Genomic DNA, 24,159 nt, shown 5'->3' with positions numbered 1-24,159 from the left:
GATTTACACAGCAAAACTGTGAACAGGACAGTAATAATGAACAATAGAGAATGGTGATTCTTGCCTTAGCGAGTACCAGTAACTATTTGCCATTGTTTTGCTATAGTCTTGTCAGTACCTTATCATTAGTCTCTAGAAGTGGCATTAGTTTGCAAGTATTCTTCTATATCCTTTTTTTTTTTTTTTTTTTTTTTCCATTTGCAGTTTCCTTTTATTTGTTGCACTATACTCTGTATAACAGTGTGAGTAATAGACAGACCGAAACAGCTTATGGATAGAGAAAGATATGAAGCTAGAGATTGAGGAAAGATTGACAATAAGTTATTGTTGAATGGCCCAGAAAACTGCAGTATCACGTCATGAAGTAAATCAAGCAGGATAGATGGAAAAATTACCCAAATCACATATGAGTTTGCCCTCACACACATACACCTCTTTTCATTTGTTGACATTAGGTTACATTTCCTGAGAGCATCTTTATCTCAGCTGAGTGACAGCCCCATCCCTCACACACGTTCATTATCTCGTCCTCACTTCGCTCTGTGTGTGAGGCCCAGCCTTACAGCCATGATAATATCTTGTAGCTACAAACTAGTGTTAGCATGTTTTATTTGTGTTAACTTTTAACCAAGAACCAAGTGGTAAAACAAATTCAACTGCATCAAAACTTTAGACTGCACAAGAAAAATATTGGAAAAACCCATTTTTGCTGCTAAATAAGTGTCATTTCTCTAGCTTTGCTCATTAAAGAATAGTGTTACAATTGCCCCAGGTCTTACCTACATGACAAGACTGAAAATCAATGAAGTACAGGCAGTAGGAGATAAATAGCATGTAGAATTATGCATGATAGACTGCTGCTTAGATAATCAGATGTTTTTTTTAATTCATACATTTTCAGGCTTGCTTTTGTCTTTCTTTTTCCAGAATTGTACATGTCTCATAGTTTCCTTTTATTTGCTTTTGTGCCTGTCTGAGAGATGATTCGAAAACTATTGATGTTTTTTTGTTTATATGTTGACCACCCGCTTTCCATCAGCCTGTGCATGTTTGTCTAAATCTTGGATCTAAATAAATAACTAAATACAATAAAAACAATATTTTGTTTACCCATGTGGGATCCTTAAAATAGTTATGCTCTAAACACAGTACTCTTTGACTGTTCAAGATTAATTCATTCAGTGCTCCTTTTCCATTGAAAAAACAAAACAAAACAAAACATAGTCTAAACAAAATAATCCCCTCAGGTCAGATAATTCCACAACTGTTTGGGATTGTTTTGCTTTACTTAACCATAACACAAAACATCAGGTTTCAGCTTTTTAAAGCACTGCATAGTCATGCAATGCAGAATTTATCTTTGAATCAGAGTAATGCCAAATGCTACCATGTTAAAATTAATTGAAATGTAGTTCCATTTCAGGTTGGTCATTTTGACGCTGCATCAGTTGCTATGGAAAGCTCCGCCCAGGAGTGACGATCTCTGACGTCTTTTAGAATCACTACAACTTTATTGGGCAGGTAGCACTTGATGCTCCGCCCCAATGCACATGTCACCGCAAGCATTAAAGTTGGAGCAGGCGATTATCTGATCAAAATTGTTCTTATTTAGGGTCATGATAGAATCAACTTTCGTGCTCTGGATGCCTGTATCTTTGCATCGTCATTGATAATGCACACTTTAAAAGCGAGTGGATTGTTTTCTGCTTCCCTGTTGTGCTCCGACGAACAGATGAGACTTCTCTTCCGCATTGATACTGCACATCGTCAGCGAGTGGATTTATTTCTGCTTCTCTGCCGTGCTTCGATGGATGGACGAGCCTCACTTCGCCTTTGATATAGCACCTTCAGGGGGACCGCACGAGAGAGGCATGTGAGGACAGGATTTAGAGCAAAGAGGGTTTGAGGATGATTTGTCACCAGCTCAGCCTTGCATCTCTCCTCTTCTCCATCTAAAGCATGGTGGTGACACAGGCATGCCCCTGTGTCCTCTGGCCTATTAGGCGGACATGTGGCGTGGTCTTCCTCCGCACCAGTTTGGGTGCCGAGCACGATCGAATGTGGCTTCTTTCTGCAGTTTGAAAGGCAGCTGCCTCTTTTCAGCAGTGTTATATCCTCTACCATGCTGGTACGGGACGTGCTGGCTTTACGCTCAGAGGTACTAAGTGTTCTCACAAAGGATGCAAAAGAGGCTTGCAATGCTCAGAGCGTGTTTTATAGCTGCTACTTCCAAGTCAACAAAAAGAAAGGCTATTTGAGACTTGAGGTGTGGAAGACACATGCTTCATGCTTACATTGCCCCTCGCAACATGCCATTCTTGAGATTTGTCCATTGTCCATGGCTCCTTACACATTCATAAAATGTGTCAATGCAGGGCTCTCTCCACTGAGGCTGAGTGGTGTCCATGTCCTGAACTACCTCGTTGACTGATTGCTTTTAGCGCAGTCAGAGGAACAGAACAGATTTACGAACACATAGATCTGTTGCTTGCACGTTTGGAGCATTTGGGCCTCAGAGTCAATTGGGCAAAGAGTGTGTTGGTACCCAGTTGTCAGGTTTCCTTCTTAGGAATGAAACTCAACTCGGCGACCATGTCAGCGCATCTGTCTGACGATTGTGCTCAGTATATTCTCTGGTGCTTGATGAAATTTAAGCTAGGAAGAGCTTTTCTGTTGAAACAATTTCAACGAGCCTTGGGGCTGATGGCCACCGCCATGCCTGTTACCCCTCTGGGCTTATTGCATATGAGGCCTCTCAAGTGTTGGGTGAACTGGGAGTACTTTGCCACTCATGGTGACACGGTCGCTTACATCTTGTGGTGACACGCTGCTGAACATTTGGAAAATGCCTGTGTTTTAGCAGAAAGGTGTTGCACTCGGTGAAGTGACCATATGCAAATTTGTCACGATGGATGTGTCCAACACAGGCTGGGGAGCCCTGTATGACGAACGCCTAGCCTTCGGCACCTGACAGGTGCGTAATCGACATGCCACATAAATCACCTGGAACTGTTTGCAGTTCTTCTAGCTCTTAAAGCTTTCCTGTCAGTCATGCAAGGCTTTCAGGTACTGGTCCATTTGGACAGCACTGCAGTCGTAGCATAAGTACATAAAAAGTCAGGGAGTGTTTGGTTGCACTCAATTATGATCTTGGCACACCTGTTTCTTCTCTGTTGTGATCACCTGTCGATACATGCAATGTGCAACATTGTGAAAAGCAACGTCCCGGTCACCTAAACTGCAGCACAGATCTGCTTTCGCGTCAGGGTGTGATACAAGAAATGGAGATTTCATCCACAGATATTTCTGATAATTTGGAACTGTTCAGGGAAGTCATGGTGGACCTGTTTGCCTACCCAGAGACCATGCAGTGTCGCCTCTTGTATTCCATGACCCAGGCACTGCTGGGCTCGAATGTCCTAGCTCAAAGGTGTCCAGCGAAATGCAAATATGTGTTTCCTCCCATTGATTTGCTTCAAGTGTTGTGCAAAATCTGGGAGGAGTGAGAAACAGTGCTGTTGGTAGCACCGGAGTGGCCCGACCGCCCTTGCTTTCCAGAGCTGGTGGAGCTGTTGGTTGCCCCCTGTGGAGAATTCCACTGAGGAGGGACCTGCTCTCACAAGCAAGAGGCACAATCTGGCATCCACGTCCGGATCTGTGGAAGCTTCATGTCTGGCCCTTGAACAGGGCTTGTCTGAAACAGTGGGGCTGTCGCTGCCAGTGCTGACACCATATTACAGGCCAGAGCTCCCTCTTCATGGCAGTCCTATGCCTTAAAATGGATAGTTTTTCACTGAATGGTGTTGCTTTATAGTTGAAGACCCAGCACATTGCTTGCTGCAGTCAATAGTTCATTTCCTGCAAGAGCGTTTGGATGCAGAACTCGCTCCTTCCATGCTCAAAGTGTATGTTGCCGCAATAGCGACTTGCCCTGTCCCCCTAGGCAGTTTGTCTATGTGCAAACACCCCTTGATCATTACGTTTTTTCAAGGTGCAAGGCAGCAGAGGCCCCCTCATCCAGCTACAGTATCAGTCTGGGACTTGACACTGGTGCTGAACCCATTCAAGCTACTTGACACTGTAAGCATAGGCCTACTCTCTCTAAAGACTGCGCTGCTTTCTTTGTATTGGGGAACTTCAGGCCTTAATCAGTCAATGACTCTTATTTAGAATTTGGACCAGGCTTGTCAAACGAGGCTGACGGATCAGCAATTTGTCTACTTTGGAGGTTGCTCAAAGGGTTTGGCTGTCTTCAAGCAAAGACTTTCTCACTGGGTTGTTGATGCCATTGCACTTGCACATTATTTGCAAGCCATGCAATGTCCCATGAGTGTTGAAGCTCACTCTACAAGGAGCATGGCCTCCTCCTGGGCGTGGTCTAAGGGCATCTCCTTAGAGGACATCTGTCTGGCTGTGGGTTGGGCTTTCCCTAACACCTTTTCTAGGTTTTATAACTTGGACGTCTCCTCCCTCTCTTCTAAAGTTCGTACTATAAAGGAGGGTTAATTCTTTAATGTTCGCTACCATGGTGACCATTGTATTGTTCTTGGTTTATGTTTCTACTACCCTTTTGGCTTGTGGCATTACGTTATCTGGCAGTAATGGACAGTTCTGCCTCTTCCTCACCACAGTATGGATGATATAGTTTGCAGTACTCCACTACCCGGTTTGGCTAGTGTAACTGACGTGTCTGACCTTCTTTTTTTTCTTTCTTTTTTTCTCCCGTTTTCTCCCCAATTTGGAATGCCCAATTCCCAATGCACTCCAAGTCCTCGTGGTGGTGTAATGACTCGCCTCAATCTGGGTGGCTGAGGATGAATCTCACTTGCCTCCACGTCTGAGACCGTCAATCCGCACATCTTATCATGTGGCTTGTTGAGCGCGATACCACGGAGACGTAGCACTTGTGGAGGCCCATGCTATTCTCCGTGGCATCTACGCACAACTCACCACGTGCCCCACCAAGTTTTTCCAATGCTTTTACTATCCTACTGACTAGTAGGCATCGCTAGTACATGTGGATCAGTAGCACTGTGTGATGGTATACATTACCATAACGTCAGCAACTGACGCAGCTTTGAAGGGACCAACTTGAAAGGTAATGATACTGATATGACTGTAACCCTGAAAGGAGGGAACGAGACACTGCACGTGCTGGCCACACTACTGATTTCTCACTCTAAAGGGTTCAAGAGATGCGTTCTCTTTCCTTCAGTCAAAAATCCTGATCAGATAAGCACCTGCTCCACCTTATATGCTCACAGTGACATGCATAGGATGGAGTGTCAAGCAATATCTGCCAATAAAACTGGTGTGATTCTAAAGGGCTTCAGAGATCGTCACTCCTGAGTGGAGTTTCCCATAGCATCAGCAACTGACAGCGTTCAGGGAACCGGGATTACAGTTGTAATCGTAACATACTCTGACTTACTTTACATAATATGTAGTTTATGCTTATACATTGTGACAGTGTATTGTATGTTGAAATTATTGTACACTAGATGCTTTTATTTGAATTATTGTGTATTTACTGAACAAAAACCTATTTGTGTATACATTTGAAAACATTTGCAAAGCTGATTTATCAATACTGTTTTTATATTTCTATTATATAGGCTATATTTTAACTATATTTCTAATTTAAAATATAAATATAATATGAAATAATAAAACATATACATATTTTCAAGGAAAGAAAAATGAAACAGTAGATGTAGTGAACAGTGGAGAAAGGAAATAAAATGGAGGTAAAAATAGTATTGTTAGGCAATCCACTGTACATATTATGAGGCCTTGTGGTAAGCCATATGCTTAGCTGAGAGCCTCATGATTAATGATAGTGGGAGCAATCTGGCCACATCCTCAGCAGCAGAGCACAAACAGCCCCCAGCAGTAGATCTGTAGACTTCCAGAATCTGCCTGCATGCACAAAACAGACCTTGTCCTTGAGAGACAATGAAAAGAGCTTGATATTCTCTTATTTTATTTCTATTCTTTAAATTTTCTGTTGCATATAGTCTAACACTCCTTTTCTATTCATAAAAAAAAAATAAAAAAATGTTATGATCTGTATGATCATTGTAGTATACCTTTTATGAGGCTTCTTACTAACTATGTGCTCCATTCCAGGTAATGACTCTTCTAGGATCAAGTAAATAGAGTAATGGAATCAGTCTAATTAAATGAGTAAATGAATAACTTAATTAGTGGTGCTTGCGGAGCAAAGAAGTAGACCCATGAATTAGGTGTCAAATCGACCGGCCTATTGATGACACCTGTGCTATGACTTTTCTAAGGGGTTGGGGGTACGGTGCACCCTTGGGGGGCAAAAAACTTCCCGAAAATGTCCCATAGGCATACTATGGCAAGGGTCTCGCCCATGAAAACAATTCTTTTTTTCCTACTATGACAAGATACTGAAATTTTAAGGATCATATCTCCCAATCAGAATGTTGTAGAGACATGGGGGAGGTCTCATTTCAATCGGGCTACCAATCAGTCTTTAAGGATCATCTTGGAAATGGCGTAGCCATGCACTAGCAACCATTTACGGCACCCTAGCAACCGCCCCCATAGACTTCCATTCAAAATGGCTCAGAAGGATATCTTCAGAACAGAATGTCGAAGACACTTGGGGATTGGCTCTTTTGAGTCAGATTAGTAATCAGCCAATAAGAATTTCTCTGGTCACTGGCTAGCCACGCCCTAACAACCATTTAGAGCACCCTAGCAACCAGCCCTATTGACTTCCATTAAAAATGGCTGAGATGGTTATCTTTGGATCAGAACGTACTACAGACATGACAGTTGGCTTATTTCACTTGGGTGAGCAATCAGTCTTCATGTATCCACTTGAAAAACTGCTTAGCCATGCCCTAACAACCATTTAGAGCACCCTAGCAACCATCCCCATTGACTTCCATTCAAAATGGCTCCGTGTGATATCTTTGGATCAGAATGTCCTAGAGACATGAGAGTTGGCTTGTTTTAATTGGGTGAGCACTCAGTCTTCAAGTATCATCATGGAAACTACTTAGCCATGCCCTAGCATCCATTTAGAGCTCCCTAGCAACCAAACCCCATTTACTTCGATTCCAAATCGCTTGGATGGGTATCTCAGGATCAGAATGTCGTAGAGACTTCATTGTTGGCTTGAAAGACTCAGGACAGCAAGCAGCCTTCTTAGTACCACCCTGGCAACTGCCTAGCAACCACATGGGCTTACACTAGCAACCAAGTAGCAAAACACATATCTCTGTATCACAGCATTGTAGAAAGATTGGCTCGTTTGACTCAGTGTCTTGCTAGCAACACCTAACGAAGGGCTAAAACCATGCTAGCATCATGCTAACACATGCTAGCAACACATAGCAAAGTGCTAAAACATGCTAAAAACATGCTAGCATCATGTTAACTCATGCTAGCAACACCTAGCGAAGTGCTAAAACGTGCTAAACACATGCTAGCATCATGCTAACAAATGCTAGCAACATCGAGCGAAGTGTTAAAACATGCTAAAACATGCAAGCATCATGCTAACACATGCTAGCAATGCCTAGCGAAGTGCTAAAACATGCTAAAAACATGATAGCATCATGTTAACACATGCTAGCAATGCCTAGAGAAGTGCTAAAACATGCTAAAAACATGCTACCATCATGTTAACACATGCTAGCAACATTTAGCAAAGTGCTAAAACATGCTAAAAACATGCTACCATCATGCTAACACATGCTAGCAATGACTAACGAAGTGCTAAAACATGTTAAAAACATGCTAGCATCATGATAACATATGTTAGCAATGCCTAGTGATGTGCTAAAACATGCTAGTATCATGCTATCATATACTAGCAACACCTAACGAAGTGCTAAAATATACTAGCTACATGCTAGCATCATGCAAACACATGCTAGGATCATAATAACAGTGCTTAGCAACATGCTAGAACATGCTATGTGACAAGTTTAGCCACGCAAGCACCACTCACATTTTCTTCAGGAAATGTACCTATCTAGTTATACACTGCTATTCTCCACATCTTTTTTAAAAAAGTGTGATTAATTGATTTTAACATTCATTCAATTGATGTTCACCAATACACGCATATAAACCCAGAAATCACTAATTAAGGTTATGAAAAAAGGCAGTGGTGTGTTTAGAATGTGTAGTGATGTCCATCACTTTATCAAACTCCATTGGCCAGGCCTCTAATGAAATTTAATGAGCTAATCAAACTTTGCACTCTCAAAAGCTGTCAAATGTGATTGTATAACTCATTAAGGCATTTACTTATTTTTACTTCAATGAATCATGGATGCTGTTGCAGAGCAGTGGAAAAATATACTGTATCTTGCATGATTGTGTGAATCTTAACCATCTCACATTTCTGTGTAATTGCAAGTCTCTTTTCCATGCCAGTTCCTAATGACTAAATCTATGCAAGATACTCTTGACAGGGCCACACAGTATTATTCTGGTCTCTCTCTCTCTCTTTCTCAGACTTTTCCATTAGTCTGTGTTCTTGCTTTGTTCGGGCATGGCGGTTTGAACACAAACAGCCTGAGGTTCTTATCAGTCTTTCTCACACTGCACTCTTCCCCAGGAAACCCGTTCAGACTCTCTTTATCACACGCTCACCCTTGCACTCCTCCCTCAGCCCCAGCCATTCTCACAAGCACAGAATATACCTTCCCTCTCACTCCCCTCTCTTCATTTAAGATGTTACCTAAGAATTACACATCTTTCCACTTTTAATAGCGGCATTTGTTTCTCTTTCCTCTCTCAATAGCTCCTTTGCTCCATGTGTTGAGTCGTCCATGGCTATTCCACTTGATATTTTCCTGCATTTTTTCCCTTATTGTGAAAGTCTGTGTTAGTCATGTGCTTCAGTGTCTTGAGACTGCTATAGCTCTATTTAAAGTGGCAGTACACCATTTTTAAATGAAACAATCATGTGGCTTCATACCAGTGTTGAAGTTTGCAAACTTTGCAAGCAGCTTGTCTGTGGTTTGTGTATTTCATCATGGAACTCAATTAAAATTCCACCCTTGGCATTATGATGAAGCTGTGTATTAAGATATTTTTGCTGTTTTTATGTTTTAATGTCCGTTTTAATTATTCACTTGTCCCATATTATGGAGTAAAAGATAATATTTTATAGTAATATTTTTTATATATTTACTGGTGAAGTGTGTAATTTCCAACATGATCACACAGGAAATCGACATGTTGCTTTATTCATGCACCCTGAAATCAACCCCATTCTGAAAAATTACTGAAAAGTGGCAACCCCAATTTGAAAGTTTTGCATCAATTCAAATGTGTTTAACTTTCCCTCTGGCGTTACTGTGTTTCATGAGCAACCTCCTGAAACAAGGGTTCTGGTCCCATGGAAACTAGGAATTAATCACATTCACATAAACAATGGTGAGCAGAATTAGGATTTTCGCTCTACAGTTACATTTTTACTCCACTGATTAATTAAGTTTAGGGTTAGGGTTTGGGTTAGGGTGTATGGTTAATAAAATATCCATTCCTGTGGACTGTATTAAATCATAAAAAAATTAATTAAATAAAAACACAACTTGCTTTTGGTGCCACTCTGTAGACTTTTCATCCAGAAACTTGTTTAACAACACTTCCAGCTTCAGAAATTTCTGTGGCACTTGCATCAGCAAACGGAATTTCAAACAGGTTTTTGGAATACTCCCCCATCTGCCATTGGTCGACAAAAAGATAATTCTGCTCCAGACTCATCCCATTGGCTGAGCCAATGTTGCTATGTCAGGAGAAAGTATTTTAACATCCAAAAAATGACACACTTTACTTTTAAAGAAATGTAATATGTTAGTTGTGGTTCATACAGTATCTGATTCATATGCAGTCTTCCTCCATATTGTCTGTTCATATTTCAAGGATACATTTCCACAGTCTCAGTAAATATAAACGTATTTTATGCCATTTTTGATGTGGGAACATTTTATATTTTTAAAAGTTAAAGAGTTTGGTTACCCTTACTCCACCCAAGGGGGTTTTGAGATTACAGATGATTAAGTAAAATGATAAGTAAGGTCATATATTCTGTAATCTAATCCACAGCGATGCTCACATAGCTCACTTCACATTGTGTGATCATAAACATCAGTTCTTCTCATATCTTCACAGAGGCACATGACACAGATGCCAGTGTGCAGTGAAGCCTTAAGGAAAGAGCAGAATTTGATACAGGATTGTGGTTAAAACCAGTGGAGGGCATTCACGATTTAGTGTGTGTTGACACTGTAGTTTTCACATATTTTCCAGTTTTTGCATTAAGTTGAGATGATGCTGGCAATAGCAGAGCCATTAATAATTTTGGTTATTGAAATAATTTAAATAATAAAGTATTTAACAAACCAAACATATTTCTTATGCTAAGTGTAGATGCATGCACTATTGCTAAACTAGGTAGATTATAAAGTGGTACTTGCATATGTCTAGTGAAAGTTACCTCCTAACATGGTTCATAACACTATTTAGTGTCACTCAAGTATGAGATAACAAAATTTTGCCATCTATATCAGTGGTTTTGCTTCAAGATGCAGATTTTACACTGGATATCAAGTGGTGACCCAACACAGTACCAAATTTAATCTGTATTTTATGTAGTCTGGGTTATATTTTCTAGTTTTGTGCATGGTATTTGAGGATGAAGGCATGTCATGCAACCTGCTATGTTGGCATCTACCTTATTTAGCTAGCTTCTAACAAGTGACAAATGTATTTGTACCAAAGTACTGTAAGGTTTGATTAGACACAGGGGGGAATTCCCTAAGAATGAAATTTGTCTGGTAAAAGCGCAGGTTATTTGCATGCTGGTTTCTTGCCCCATTCACTAAAGGTGTTGTCTGTTACTATAGACTGTACTTTACTGTTACTGTAGACTGCGTAATCTGTGTATAGAGAGCTGCAGAACTGCAACTCTGTACATATCGTAAATGCGTCATTCCTACTATTCTGTGACACTCCGGCTTTGAAACTTTTGAAAAATAAAACATACTTTTATAAGTTTCTTCATGTTTCATCATTACAGGGACATTTGTGCTAGTCATACTGGTCAAGCTAAATTACTAAAAAATGTAGATGTCCATCCAGTTAAATGGACAGCATCAGGGTGGACAGTAACAGGGTGGACATTCAGTGGACAAATGAGCCACAACATGGTCTGTGATTGATTTCTATCACATATTTGTAAACTAATATTTATGATTTTATTTCTGTTAACATAAATACTGTATATTGACATTTTAAAATTATATAAATTTCCCATATATCTTCCCATAATAGGGTGGACATGTTATGCTTGACCACATATGACTAACACCACAAAATAAATGAAAACATAAATAAAACAGTAGAGTTATAAACTTCAAATAAATCAAAGTAATTTTGCAGAATGGATGATGTCCACCTCCAGTGTGTGTGATGTCATTTCCTAACATATATATTCAATGAATGGTCATGACATAACAGGGTGTGCAAAAAATCAAGGGACACAAAAAAAACTCCACTCTCAGTGTTAAAATTACACATTTACCACAAATGAATAAAAGTTATTGAGACAATGTAACACTAAACTCAATACATAAATGTATGTGGGGGAAAATAGAAATCCAATGATTTAACATTTATTCTTGTCAAAGATGTTTGACGTGCAGTTTTTGGAACATGTGGAAGTGACACATGAAGTGCAATAGAAAAGGATTTCAATTACTTTATATGAACTTTTAAGCTCACAGATGTGTGAAACATTATAAAAAGTCTTTATTCTTTTTAACAAGCCTATCAAAATTGTAATCGGTTGAAATTAAACAATATAAATACCACACACACTTGTAATGGGGAATTAAATGACACAGAATTGTAGGAATTACCCATATTTACAGGCGTTCCTGCACGAGACGCTGCAGAACATTGAAAAACAGCACAGACGGACGCATAAACACATTCAGTGTGAACGTCCCCTACTAAACTTAAAATGAAAATGCTTAAATACAACGACCAGGAAGAAGAGAGAAAGGGGGAGAAAAGGCTTAACATGAAAATAGTGTATTTCTCATTGGATTAGTGTAGTTGTTTTGGCAGTAAATAGTGTTTATCATAAGGGAAATGTAAGAAAATCATGTTAAGTGTTTTAACTAAACCTGTAGTACTGCAATTTTATTTTGAATTAATGCAGTAATGCAGTTTTTCTTACCTCTCTCTCTCTCTCGCTCTCTTCCAGAACGAGCTCTGACATATGCAATAAAATGTAATGGCATGTCATAAATAGGTGCATTTACTGGTGTTTTAAAATCCCAATGGTAGGAAACAATTAACATGCACTTGAATGCAATATGATTTTGATAAAATTATCTTGCTTCTGACAGATAACTCGACAGAAGACGTCCACTGATTGTCACTGATCTTTCCCCCGGCCGTTTCTGTCAAGTGTAGCGTCCGTGTAAAGTAACATTCTATATCTCACACAACTCACGCGAAAGGTGTGTGTGTGTTTCAGGTCCATTTCTCGATTTGTGAAACATTCTCAGCAGTTTGGATGTGTGACACTAAAATACAGGACAAAGGGCATCGAGTATGGATTTCATACAGTTGATGATGGCGGCGACAACTGTTTTCAGTGGCGGGGAATGGTAGAATTCAAGTGATAATGCACCAATTACAACAAAGAATCTCCAGTTTCACAAAACAGCATCCAATACAGTTAAAGGGAAACTAACACGACAGTAGATTATGGACTTCTGAAGCAGCAAAACAAGTGGGTATACCAAGGGTATACGCAAATATTGATCTTTAGAAGTCATTATACGCAAACAGCCCTGGGAAAAAAGTAAGCATACGGTGTATACATGCGTTTTGGCCCGACTACACCACTGGTTTGCACAGGTGAACATGATCTGTATCCATTTGACTTTGCAGGTGATTCATGTCTGCTGTTATTGTTAGTGGAAAAAAAAATCTTTTGTGTGGCTTACAGCACTATCCCCTGTTGCTTACTGTTGCATTTTATTAGTGGTTTTTGCCCAAGTGGTGGGGGTCCTGCCTACGTTTAGACTCTTATCTCTCTAATGAATATGAATCAAGTAATGTAGAGCGCATCCCACTCTACACTGTTTACCATTTTCATAAAATATGTAAATATACTTGGAAAGCTAGAGCTATGATGCAGTTATCACTAACTAAAAATATGCAGCACAATATGCAAGTAAAATATGTGAGTTTGGCGTATGCTTGGGCAGAAATGATATCTTGCAGCTTCACCGGACCTTAAAAGAATAGACAGGGCCATAAGTCTCTTAAGTCTGTGTACACAGTGTAACATTGTTGGCTTTTATGGCTGATATGGATGCCTGTGTTTTGGCGTAGGGTATTTATGTGACCTATTTTATGAACAGTACTGAAATAGATTGTGTATGTGCTCTCTCCTGCTCTCCTTCCCCATAGACCCTGAACCAACTATGTGGTAATGAGCATGTGCATGTTTATGTTTATATAGTATTTGTGTGTTTGACTGAGTGCCAGATCGTGTGTAAAATGAGGTGGTCTGTTTGAGTGTGTTTGCACACGTTTTCTCCAATTCAGCCAAGACAGTGAAAGAAACAGCAGGAGGAAAGATTCTGAATTTTAGTAAGCTGCTTAAAAGATCAGCCGGAACTCACAATACAGAACACATTCCAAAGATGTATCTCTGTAGATCTTGAAAATTAGAGCTGTCATTTTAATTAAGTGGGGTTAATAATAAAAATATTGTGATAAAAAAATGCTATTAATCATGTTCCCTGACCAGTATGTAAATTCTGTAAAAAAAAAAAAATCCTAACATCAGAACAATTCAAGCTTAAAGTACCACCTTCATGTTTTTGCAAGTCCACATTCGGCGCAGCCTTAGCTGCGACTATAGGCAACACACCTCGTAAATCAACACTTGAATGAGGAGCTGTTCACACAGGATGCATTGTAGTGTTCAAAGACAACTGAATACAGTGCAAAAGAATGGAAAAGAACCCAAAGGTCTTAAAGGAATAGCTCATTTAAAAATGATAATTCTCTCATAGTTTACTCACCCTTAAGGCCCCGATATACTTCCGGAGATGTTCTTCTTCATTCTTCATTCAGGTGTAAAAGAAGAGAAGTTCTAAACAGCTGAGCAACGGTATGCTGTTTGCGAACATTCAGACACCAGTCACACCACTGTGGGAGGCACTTAGAAGTACACTGGCAGCCAAAAGTTTGGAATTATGTACAGATTTTGCTCTTATGGATAGAAATTGGTACTTTTATTCACCAAAGTGGCATTCAACTGATCACATTGTATAGTCAGGACATTAATAATGTGAAAAATTACTATTACAATTTGAAAATTTTTAAATTACTTCAAAGAGTTCTCATCAAAAAATCCTCCACATGCAGCAATGACAGCTTTGCAAATCCTTGGCATTCTAGCTGTCAGTTTGTCCAGATACTCAGGTGACATTTCACCCCACACTTCCTGTAGCACTTGCCATAGATGTGGCTGTCTTGTCAGGTACTTATCATGCACCTTACAGTCTAGCTGATCCCAAAAAAGCTCAATGGTGTCAAGATCCATAACATTCTTTTCCAATTATCTGTTTCTTTGCCCACTCTAACCTTTTCTTTTTGTTTTTCTGTTTCAAAAGTGGCTTTTTCTTTGTAATTCTTCCAATAAGGCCTGCACCCCTGAGTCTTTTCTTTACTGTTGTACATGAAACTGGTGTTGAGTGGGTAGAATTCAATGAAGCTGTCAGCTGAGGACATGTGAGGTATCTATTTCTCAAACTAGAGACTCTGATGTACCTATCCTCTTGTTTAGTTGTACATCTGGCCTTCCATATCTGTCCTTGTTAGAGCCAGTTGTCCTTTGTCTTTGAAGACTAAGTGTACACCTTTGCATGAAATCATCAGTTTTTTGGCAATTTCAAGCATTGTATAGTAACACTGCCGCGTCTTCGGACGGGGCGGCCGACCTGCAAATTGAATCGTTTAACCATGTTTGATCATTTTTTAGCACCCAGTCAGAATGCCAGTAAGAGCTCGCCACACGTCCGCGTAATGGGACAGAGGGCAATTTGGTATGTTCATAACAAGATATAATGTGGCGCTCACCATTGTGAAGCGGTTGCGCATAATATGAGGCTTTGAAGTGGGAAAGCCCTTTATTGAAAAGTGTAAGTGTGTCGTGCATGTGCAATGAGCACTGTAATCTTTTCTCAATATTTGTAATTCATTACTAGATATAATGTGGCGCTCACCATTGGGAAGCGGTTGCATGTAATATGTGGGCTTTGAAGTGGGAAAGCCCTTTATTGAAAAGAGTAAATGTCGTGCATGTGCAACGAGTGCTATAATCTTTTTTCAAACTTTGTAATTCATTACAAGATATAAATGTGCAAACTTTATTGCATGTGACTAATGTGAGACACAGAAAACAACATGTTGAACAACATTTTGAACAACAATATTCCTTTCCCGACAAACAGCAGTGGGGAAGATGGGTGTGTGCTTTGAAGAGGAAAAGGGCTCTTTATTGAAAATGTGTGAGCATCTCGTGCATTTGCAATGAGTGTTGTATTGTATTTTTGCACTTATTGCATTTTTTAATGCATTTATTTGAGTGCAAGACACAGAAACAACATTTTGAACAATATTCTGAACAACAATATTCCTTTCCCGACAAACAGCAGTGGGGCAATAGGGAACAGTGTTTTGTGTCTCCAGTCAAGCCTTTTTCAGTGCAGACCCGGAGGGAACCGCGGGCTCTGCTTTCCGCTTCAAAGGGTTGTGCCCATCAGGAGCGCTTCTTCTGCACAGGTGTTTCGCTGATATGCAGGTGCCGGTGGGACAGCAGGGATGGGGCTTTTAGTCAGGCGCTGGCTCTAAACAAAGCTAGGGCGAACCAGCTGTGATATACTCTGTTTGGGCATGAAGTGTCTCATAGCATGTGACTGCTGCTGAGTCGTGACGTAACGCTCAGCAAACTTATTCACAAAGAGGCCGGCTGGAGACACTAAAGCATCCAACAGAGTGGCTTTTTCCTTATCATATATGTCACATATATATATAGTTTCAGAACTGCCAGAGTGCCCATAGACTTGCCGATGGCCTGCGCAGTGACTTTTGTGGCACGCAGTGCTAATTCTGTAGCGGTGCGGAGTTCTTTGAATGTTTCTGGATCGAAGCCTTGCTTGTCCATTTGCTTGGGGAGCTTGGCTTTAAATACCTGGAACACCACCATTGTGAGGAGTGCTGATCCAGCTTGTCCTGCTGCTGAGTAAGCTTTTCCCACCAGTGCGGACATTTGTCGACACGGTTTGGAAGCATGTATGGGGCATGATTTCCACGCCCTATTACTCGCTGGGCAGAGATGTGCCACTACCGCCTCCTCCACCTCCTCCACAGGGGGTAGTTGGGCATAACCTTTCTCTTCCCCGTGATCCACATTAAAGAGGATGGTGTCACTGCGCGAGCATGCTGAGAATAGCGCGTGCCAGGACTTAGACAGTTTGTTATGAACTCCGGGGAAGAATGGGGAAGATTTGCGGGACGCTGCTCTTTGACGGCATCCAAACTGCAGGAACCATTCATCGAGGCGAGACTGTTCACATTACTCTGGGGCAGACCACTCAAGGTGAAGATCTTCGACCGGCCTTTTAAGGACACAGAGCATCTCCCTGTCAGTGGCGCGTGGAGTTGCTCCATGTCCATAAAAGGCCAGTTGAAGATCTTCACCTTGAGGGGTCTCCCCCAGAGGAACCTGAACAGTCTCGCCTCAATGAATGGTTCCTGCCCTCGATGTGGGGAGGGGCGGCAGCACCATCCACTGACCTCTCGCCCGATGCAGCGAGAGACATAACATCGTCATTATTATCCCCAGCTCTTTCAGAAGGCCAGAGCTCATCTCGCACATAGCGTATCAGATAACATTTGCTTCGTGGAGACTGAGGGGCTCGCGGGGTGTGTGCTGGCACGAGGACCATCTCAAAATCATCCTGCTCGACCTCGCGGCCCCGCCGTGCCGCCTCATGTGAATCCTCGGGTATCACAGAAGTGGCGTGTGGGAGGGCGCATGAGGCTGAATCGTCCCTCAGAATGAGGGTTATTCGCGAGCGAAGCGTCTTGAGACTCATGCCCTCACAGTGAGGACAGTCTGTCTCCATGAGAGCTGTCTCTGTGTGGGCGTGGCCCAGACAGTAAATGCAGCTCTCATACTGATCTGACGGCGGGATGTACCTCTCGCACTAGGAACACTTACGGAACGACATCTTTAAAAAGATGTGAACACGTAAAATATTTATATTTCACACAATATACAATACACAATATACAATTGCTTTGTAAGGATACACAAACCCTGCCGAAGCGCTGCGGCGAATCAGGATGCTGAAGCCCGCTCACCAGCAAAGCGTCAATCGGTGAGGCGGTGTGATGTTCGCCGGAGCACTGCAGGGGAGCGGCAAGTCTTCCCATGAAGATTCCGCCCGCTGACTCATGTATATCGACGGTGAAGGTAGAGGGCTTCTAGACAAGAGATGATTGCTGTCTTGAAGGAAGAAATTCTGAGGAAATGGTGTTTGTGCACCTGCTTTTATAGCAGACAGCTTCGCTGCAAAACGGGCGGGGCTCAAACACCATAGCCAATAATAGAATATTGGCATTATTGTAGAGAGGTTTCAACTAGGTCATGTGGGAAGGCACTCCCCATATACATTAATAAAAGCAATGTCAAGTGTACTGAGTCGTAAGGGAAAACCATCTTTTTGGCCAGATTTTGTTCTAAATGACGTCATACCCGTTCGTTCTTCAATTTCGTATAAAGTATATCTGAGCCTTTGCTGTCTGAAACTCAGACTTACTTTCTTCTTTGGAACACAAATATTTTTTTGTGGAAAACAGCTAGATGCACTGCAATGGTCAAATATGTCAGTCTGCACATTAAAAAGTATTGCAGATTATTATACACAGACAGGAATAAGACACACAGAGAATGTGTCCTACATCAGACAGATTGCAAAACTTGATTGCAAAATGGATTGCTTATGTTCAATGATATGGAAATAAAGCAAACAATATACTGACTTCTAAAGCTGACTTCTTTTGTAACATATATGCATTGTTTTACATGTCTGCCACAATAATGTAATGTTTTTACATTTTTTTATTTTATTTTGCGGCTTATTGGGCAATTATTGATATACTGTATGCGATTATTTGTGATTCATTTGATTAATTAATTGGCATATAATGTAATTAATTTGAGGTAAACTTTTATTCGATTGACAGCACTACTAAAAAACAGTAATTTACAGCATTTGTGTATTAATGGGAATATGAGTGTGTGTGTATATGTGTCAGAGAGGATGGAAATATGTGGGTGAGAGTTTGTTTGTGTTTGTGATTGCTTACTTTTATTAGTGTCTGCAAGACCACTTTGTTGACTAGAGGAGGAAGAGCACTTTATGGTTGCAGGGTGTAATTCTCCACCAGTCTACACTAGATATGCTGAGCACTCAACACCTCCACTTTTCCAGGCTGCTTTTAATCTAGATGCTGACACTGGGCAATGACTCACCCTGGACGCAAGTGAAATATGGTCATGGCAGGGCCATCTCAATTCTGTGATTAGACAGGCCTCTCAACCACATACCAGAGTCTAATAGCTTCCTCCTTAAGAGGGCCACTTCAATTTGTTTGCACTAAATGAAAAAGCCATACACATGGCCAAACTACAATGCAAAACTTGTGACATGATATTCAAGATAGCTCTTGCATGGAATTTTCTCAGGCACTTTTTTCCTGAGAAAAAGTACTGTTTTCCCATGTTTTTTTGTTTTTTTTGGCATATCAAGATAAAGGTGACATAAAAAATTATGACATAAAAAAAAAAAAAAAAAAAAAAAATTATGGTGTATCTGTTTTTTTCACTTCCTGATACTTCACTAATGTTTTTCCCCACTTCCTGTGGCTAAAATTGGCATACATACATTTTCAAGCGGTACATGCTCAACATATTTCCTTGCACAAAAACTGATTGTGTTGAGCAATGCATGCTTTTTCACTATGTGCAGGGCATGTCCCAGGCAAATAAACACAGGAGCAGATTTACTGTACAGAGGATGGAGACTTCTCCCACAAATGGTAAGCCAGGTGTGGGAGAGATATGGGTAAGCTGACGTATCTCTTCGCATCACTCGAAAAAGCTCACTCACTGTCTGTCTGAACCAGTGTCAAAAACAAAACCACACTAGAAAGACTCAGCGTGTGTGCGGCCGAGACAGAATGGTAGCCAGACAAAAATTATAGTTTTGAGATTTTATACATCAGCAAATTAAACTTCAGCATTCAGTTTGTTTTTATTTCTGTATGCATAGTGTCTAATAATGCATTGGCAATGTACTCATAAGTTTATCTTGCCAATAAAGCTTGATATAAACTGAATCTACCCATTTGATCCTATTATTAAAAAAGTTCACCGGAAAATGCCAGAGAATTTTGCCCAACTTTTAATTTCAGCATGTTCATTGATTTTATGACATTTATACATATACTTGAATCAAAAATGTATGTATACATGTAAAAACGTATTTAACTCTGTCCGAGAATAAAAATAATATAAAATAAAAAATAATGTACATATTTAAATAATTAAAATAAATGATTACTAACCACTTTCTTGCAAGTTCTCTGAAACTAATAAAATAAAGCTAATATATTTATGATTATATTTTACATTATGTTTTAATGTACCAAGTACCCTGATTAATCACAGAAAACTGTGCAGTTAATTAGTTAAAATGTTTTAATCGATTCACAGCCCTAATATGTGTACATATATATACTGTACACACACACACACACACACAGGGGACTGCTACAGTATGCTTTAATATAGGTACATAAATGTAAATCAATAATGTAATTGTTTAGTACCATGATATTACCATCTGATACCATCGTGTACCACTTCAGTACCTTTTGAAAGGAAATGTGGAAGTAATAAACATTAATTATTATACAAAGCGTTTCATCTAAACCAGTGGAATATACTGAATATAATGTCTTGAATATAAAATGTAGGATTTGGATGGAAGATCTTATATTTTTATAATACATGGTCATTTTCTCCATTATGTATGTCTAATCATCAGGCTAATCATCTCTCTTTCTGTTCCTTGCGTCTCTCACACACATACACGTAACAAACCCAAGGATGATAGAGATCCTGTTATTCAGAGCAAGCCTGCATTTGAGAAGCAGGTGTTATGGAAAGATAAGTAGGTGGAGATGTGGTGCAGCATTGTTAATGGTTTACCTCCACCCAGTACTAATGATTACACTGCTGAGTGGTGGGGTTCACCCACTTTTCTGACAGAGAGAGAGGGAGGAACATTGACTTCAGCAATAAAACAGCCAGCTTTTCAAAACAGAGTATCAGTAAGAAGTTAGTCAGGGAGAAAGAGATATTGAAGGAGAGGGAGAATGTAAGCAGAAAAAGCACAGAGGAAAAAGAGGGTGAGAAATTAGAGAGCTCCCCTCCACAGGCCATTTCATCTGAGGTGGCAGCCCACATAAGTTCAACACTCAGATGGTCTGTGTCAAAATGAGGGCAGGGGGAGTTACTGCAGTAGTGGACTGAACCTTCAAGAGAGTGTAAGGACTGTTTTCTAAATTTTCTGACTCATCTTTGCTGCTGTTTTCTTTCTTTTGGTGTATTTTTATTTTCCCTCCAGGACCATTTTCTTCAACATAGCAATTGCCTATCCAAATGCATAGAGTGCAGTGCAAAAAATATATTTTCTTAATCAGTATTTTTGTATTGTTTTTCAGTAAAAATATCTAAAAATCCTGAAAAAAGATTCAATTAATTGATTAGCAATATTGCATTAGATATTAAGATTTGTTTTCAGAGAATATACAATGTAAAAAATGTTTTGTCAGGTAACCACATGTGTGTTTCATGTGGTCAATTCTAAATTAAAAAAATATTCTCTTTTCAATACAAGTTAAGCTCAATTGTTAAGCGCGTTTGTGGCGTAATGTTGATTACCACAAAAAGTAATTTTGACCCTACATTTCTGTAAAAAGAAGGTTACAGTAAGGCACTGAGAGCACAAAAGAAGTGAATGGGGCCAATTTTTAGAGGGTTTAAAGGCAGAAATGTGGAGCTTATAATATTATAAAAGCGCTTACATTAAATTGGGTTCTGAACTCACGACTACATTGGTACAGCTAGTAAAAACATGCATCAAACATCCACACCAACCCAGCCTTGTTTTTTTAAAAAAAAAAATTTTTTTTTATAGATATGCAGCCAATTACCTACAAACAAGGAAGTCTTAAATAATGCCTAAACTAAAAATCTGCTAACTAAATTCAACTGACTCGATACATGTGCTAACGGACTATGATAATGGCCTACTCGGACAACACATTGTTTCCTAGAGCTGGCAGAAAATGCTCAAAACAGACACAAGCAGTGTATCTATCAACCATAAATAATATAATATTGAGCAGCCGTCGGAGTTGCATTGGAGTGACGTCACCTCCCCTCTTCGAATGATTGGCTAGAGGAGGAGCTGTCGATCAAGAACTAGTGGAACAATGGGGATGCAAAACGTCCCCTGATTTACATGAAACTCTACTCACAAGTTTTGGAAAACCAAGCGCAGGACTTGGAAACAAAAGCAAAGAAAAATACAGCATAAGCGTACAAAAAAAATATGAGCAAAATTATCAGAGAGAACAAAAAACGGTAATATAATAAAGGAAAACATGATTTTGTTTGCAATTCTGATGACTTTGCTTTAATTTTTCTGTTGTTGTTTTTTTTGCAGCATTTTAAATGTGTGTATATATTTTTGATTCATGCTTGTTATTTTTTGATCTGCGCTAATTATTTTGATCTGCGCTTATTATTTTGATCTGAGCTTTTTATTTATTTTTGTGCTTATTTGTATTTTTTATCTGCGCTTATTATTTTTTGATTCACGCTTATTATTTTGATTCACGCTTATTATTTTTGGATTTGTGACCACAATACTTTTGACGGGATTTTGATCCCATACAGATGTCATGGATAAGATGTTATGCGAGAGGGGTTCTGTGTTCCAAAAAAAAAGGATAAATAACAAATAATATTATATTCTAAATGTTAGAATATACCATCAACTATTTTTCCAGCAACAATAAAAACACATCTTTGAAATATGTATTCTTTGAATTGAGCCAAAGTTCAGTGTATGACATTTCGATCTTCTATTGGTCACACGCTGTCATCCAGATTCGCAGGTCAGAGTTCACCAAACTTGAACTTTGCATAGTTCATAATTTCATCGCATGAGCTTGCATTTCCTGTCTCCAGCATGCATTTGAATGGGAGCGAATGGAGCATGAAGTGAAGTGTGAACGTCTTTTAAAAAGGGATGTTCACCTTCATGTTTTTACAAATCTTGGTCAGCAGGGGTTATTGACAAGCAACACACATCTGTACAGACAAAAAAAAAAAAAAAAAAATGAAAACACACCTACTGTCAGCAGATAGCACAGGATAAGAATGCATTCTTGTGTTCAAACTAGTGTTGTCAGTCAATTAATATGTTTAATTGTGATTAATCGCAGAATTTTTCAGTTAACCGAGATTAATTGCAGATTTTGAAAGTGCTGAAATTTTACACTATATGTACTTCTTTTCCTGTCAAATGCCTTATTGCCTTAATGCCAATGCCTTATTTTGTAACAATAATGCTTTATTAACATTTTCCAAGCAAAGCCTTCCACAGTATAAATATAGAAATTCAATAAAATAGCACCAATTCAAGTAATATTAAACATTTACCAGTGGGAGGTTGACTCAATACAGTTGAAGTCTCAATACAGTTGAAGTCAGAAGTTTACATACACCTTAGCCAAATACATTTAAACTCAGTTTTTCACAATTCCTGACATTTAATCGTAGAAAACGTTCCCTGTCTTAGGTGAGTTAGGATAACTACTTTATTTTAAGAATGTGAAATGTCAGAATAATAGAACAGATTTATTCCAGCTTTATTTCTTTCATCACATTCCCAGTGGGTCAAAAGTTTACATACAATTTGTTAGTATTTGGTAGCATTGCCTTTAAATTGTTTAACTTGGGTCAAACATTTTGGGTCGACTTCCACAGGCTTCTCACTATAAGTTGCTGTAATTTTGGACTATTCCTCCAGACAGAGCTGGTGTAACTGAGTCAGGTTTGTAGGCCTACTTGCTCGCACACGCTTTTTCAGTTCTGCCCACAAATTGTCTATCAGATTGAGGTTAGGGCTTTGTGATGGCCACTCCAATACCTTGACTTTGTTGTCCTTAAGCCATTTTGCCACAACTTTGGAGGTATGCTTGGTGTCATTGTCCATTTGGAAGACCCATTTGCGACCGAGCTTTTACTTCATGGCTGATATATTGAGATGCTTCAATGTATCCACATAATTTTCCATCCTCATGATGTCATCTATTTTGTGAAGTGCACCAGTCCCTCTTGCAGCAAAGCACCCCCACAACATGATGCTGCCACCCCCATGCTTCATGGTTGGGATGGTGTTCTTCGGCTTGCAAGCCTTACCCTTTTTCCTCCAAACATAATGATGGTCATTATGGCCAAAAAGTTAAATTTTTGTTTCTTCAGACCAGAGGAAATTTCTCCATAAAGTAAGATCTTTGACCCCATGTGCACCTGCAAACTGTAGTCTGGCTTTTTTATGGCGGTTTTGGAGTATTGGCTTCTTCCTTGCTGAGCAGCCTTTCAGGTAATGTCGATATAGGACTCGTTTTACTGTGGGTATAAATACTTGTCTACCTGTTTCCTCCAGCATCTTCACAAGGTCCTTTGCTGTTGTTCTGGGACTGATTTGCACTTTTCATACCAAATTACTGTACGTTCATCTCTAGGAGACAGAATGCGTCTCCTTCCTTAGCTGTACAATGGCTGCATGGTCCCATGATGTTTATACTTATGTACTATTGTTTGTACAAATGAATGTGGTACCTTCAGGCATTTGGAAATTGCTCCAAAGGATGAACCAGACTTGTGGAGGTCCACAATTAAAAAAAAAATAATTAAATGTGTTT

General features: G+C 39.6%; 1 protein-coding gene across 4 annotated transcripts in view; it reads left to right on the top strand.

Annotated features, from left to right (window-relative positions):
- Positions 1–24,159, top strand: part of LOC127445811 (KN motif and ankyrin repeat domain-containing protein 4-like) — a 110,401-nt gene that overhangs the window by 25,870 nt on the left and 60,372 nt on the right. For 2 of the 4 annotated variants that reach the window (XR_007898052.1, XM_051706157.1), the window contains exon 1: positions 20,437–20,706. The exons of the other annotated variants lie outside the window; for them this stretch is intronic. The gene's annotated coding sequence lies outside the window, so the exon portion shown is untranslated. Of the gene's footprint in view, positions 1–20,436; positions 20,707–24,159 lie in introns of those variants that run through there. 4 annotated transcript variants of the gene reach the window in all.

Source organism: Myxocyprinus asiaticus, chromosome 9 (genome assembly GCF_019703515.2).
Source record: "Myxocyprinus asiaticus isolate MX2 ecotype Aquarium Trade chromosome 9, UBuf_Myxa_2, whole genome shotgun sequence".
NCBI classification, from domain to species: Eukaryota; Metazoa; Chordata; class Actinopteri; order Cypriniformes; family Catostomidae; genus Myxocyprinus; species Myxocyprinus asiaticus.
This window is presented reverse-complemented; position numbering and strand designations above follow the sequence as displayed.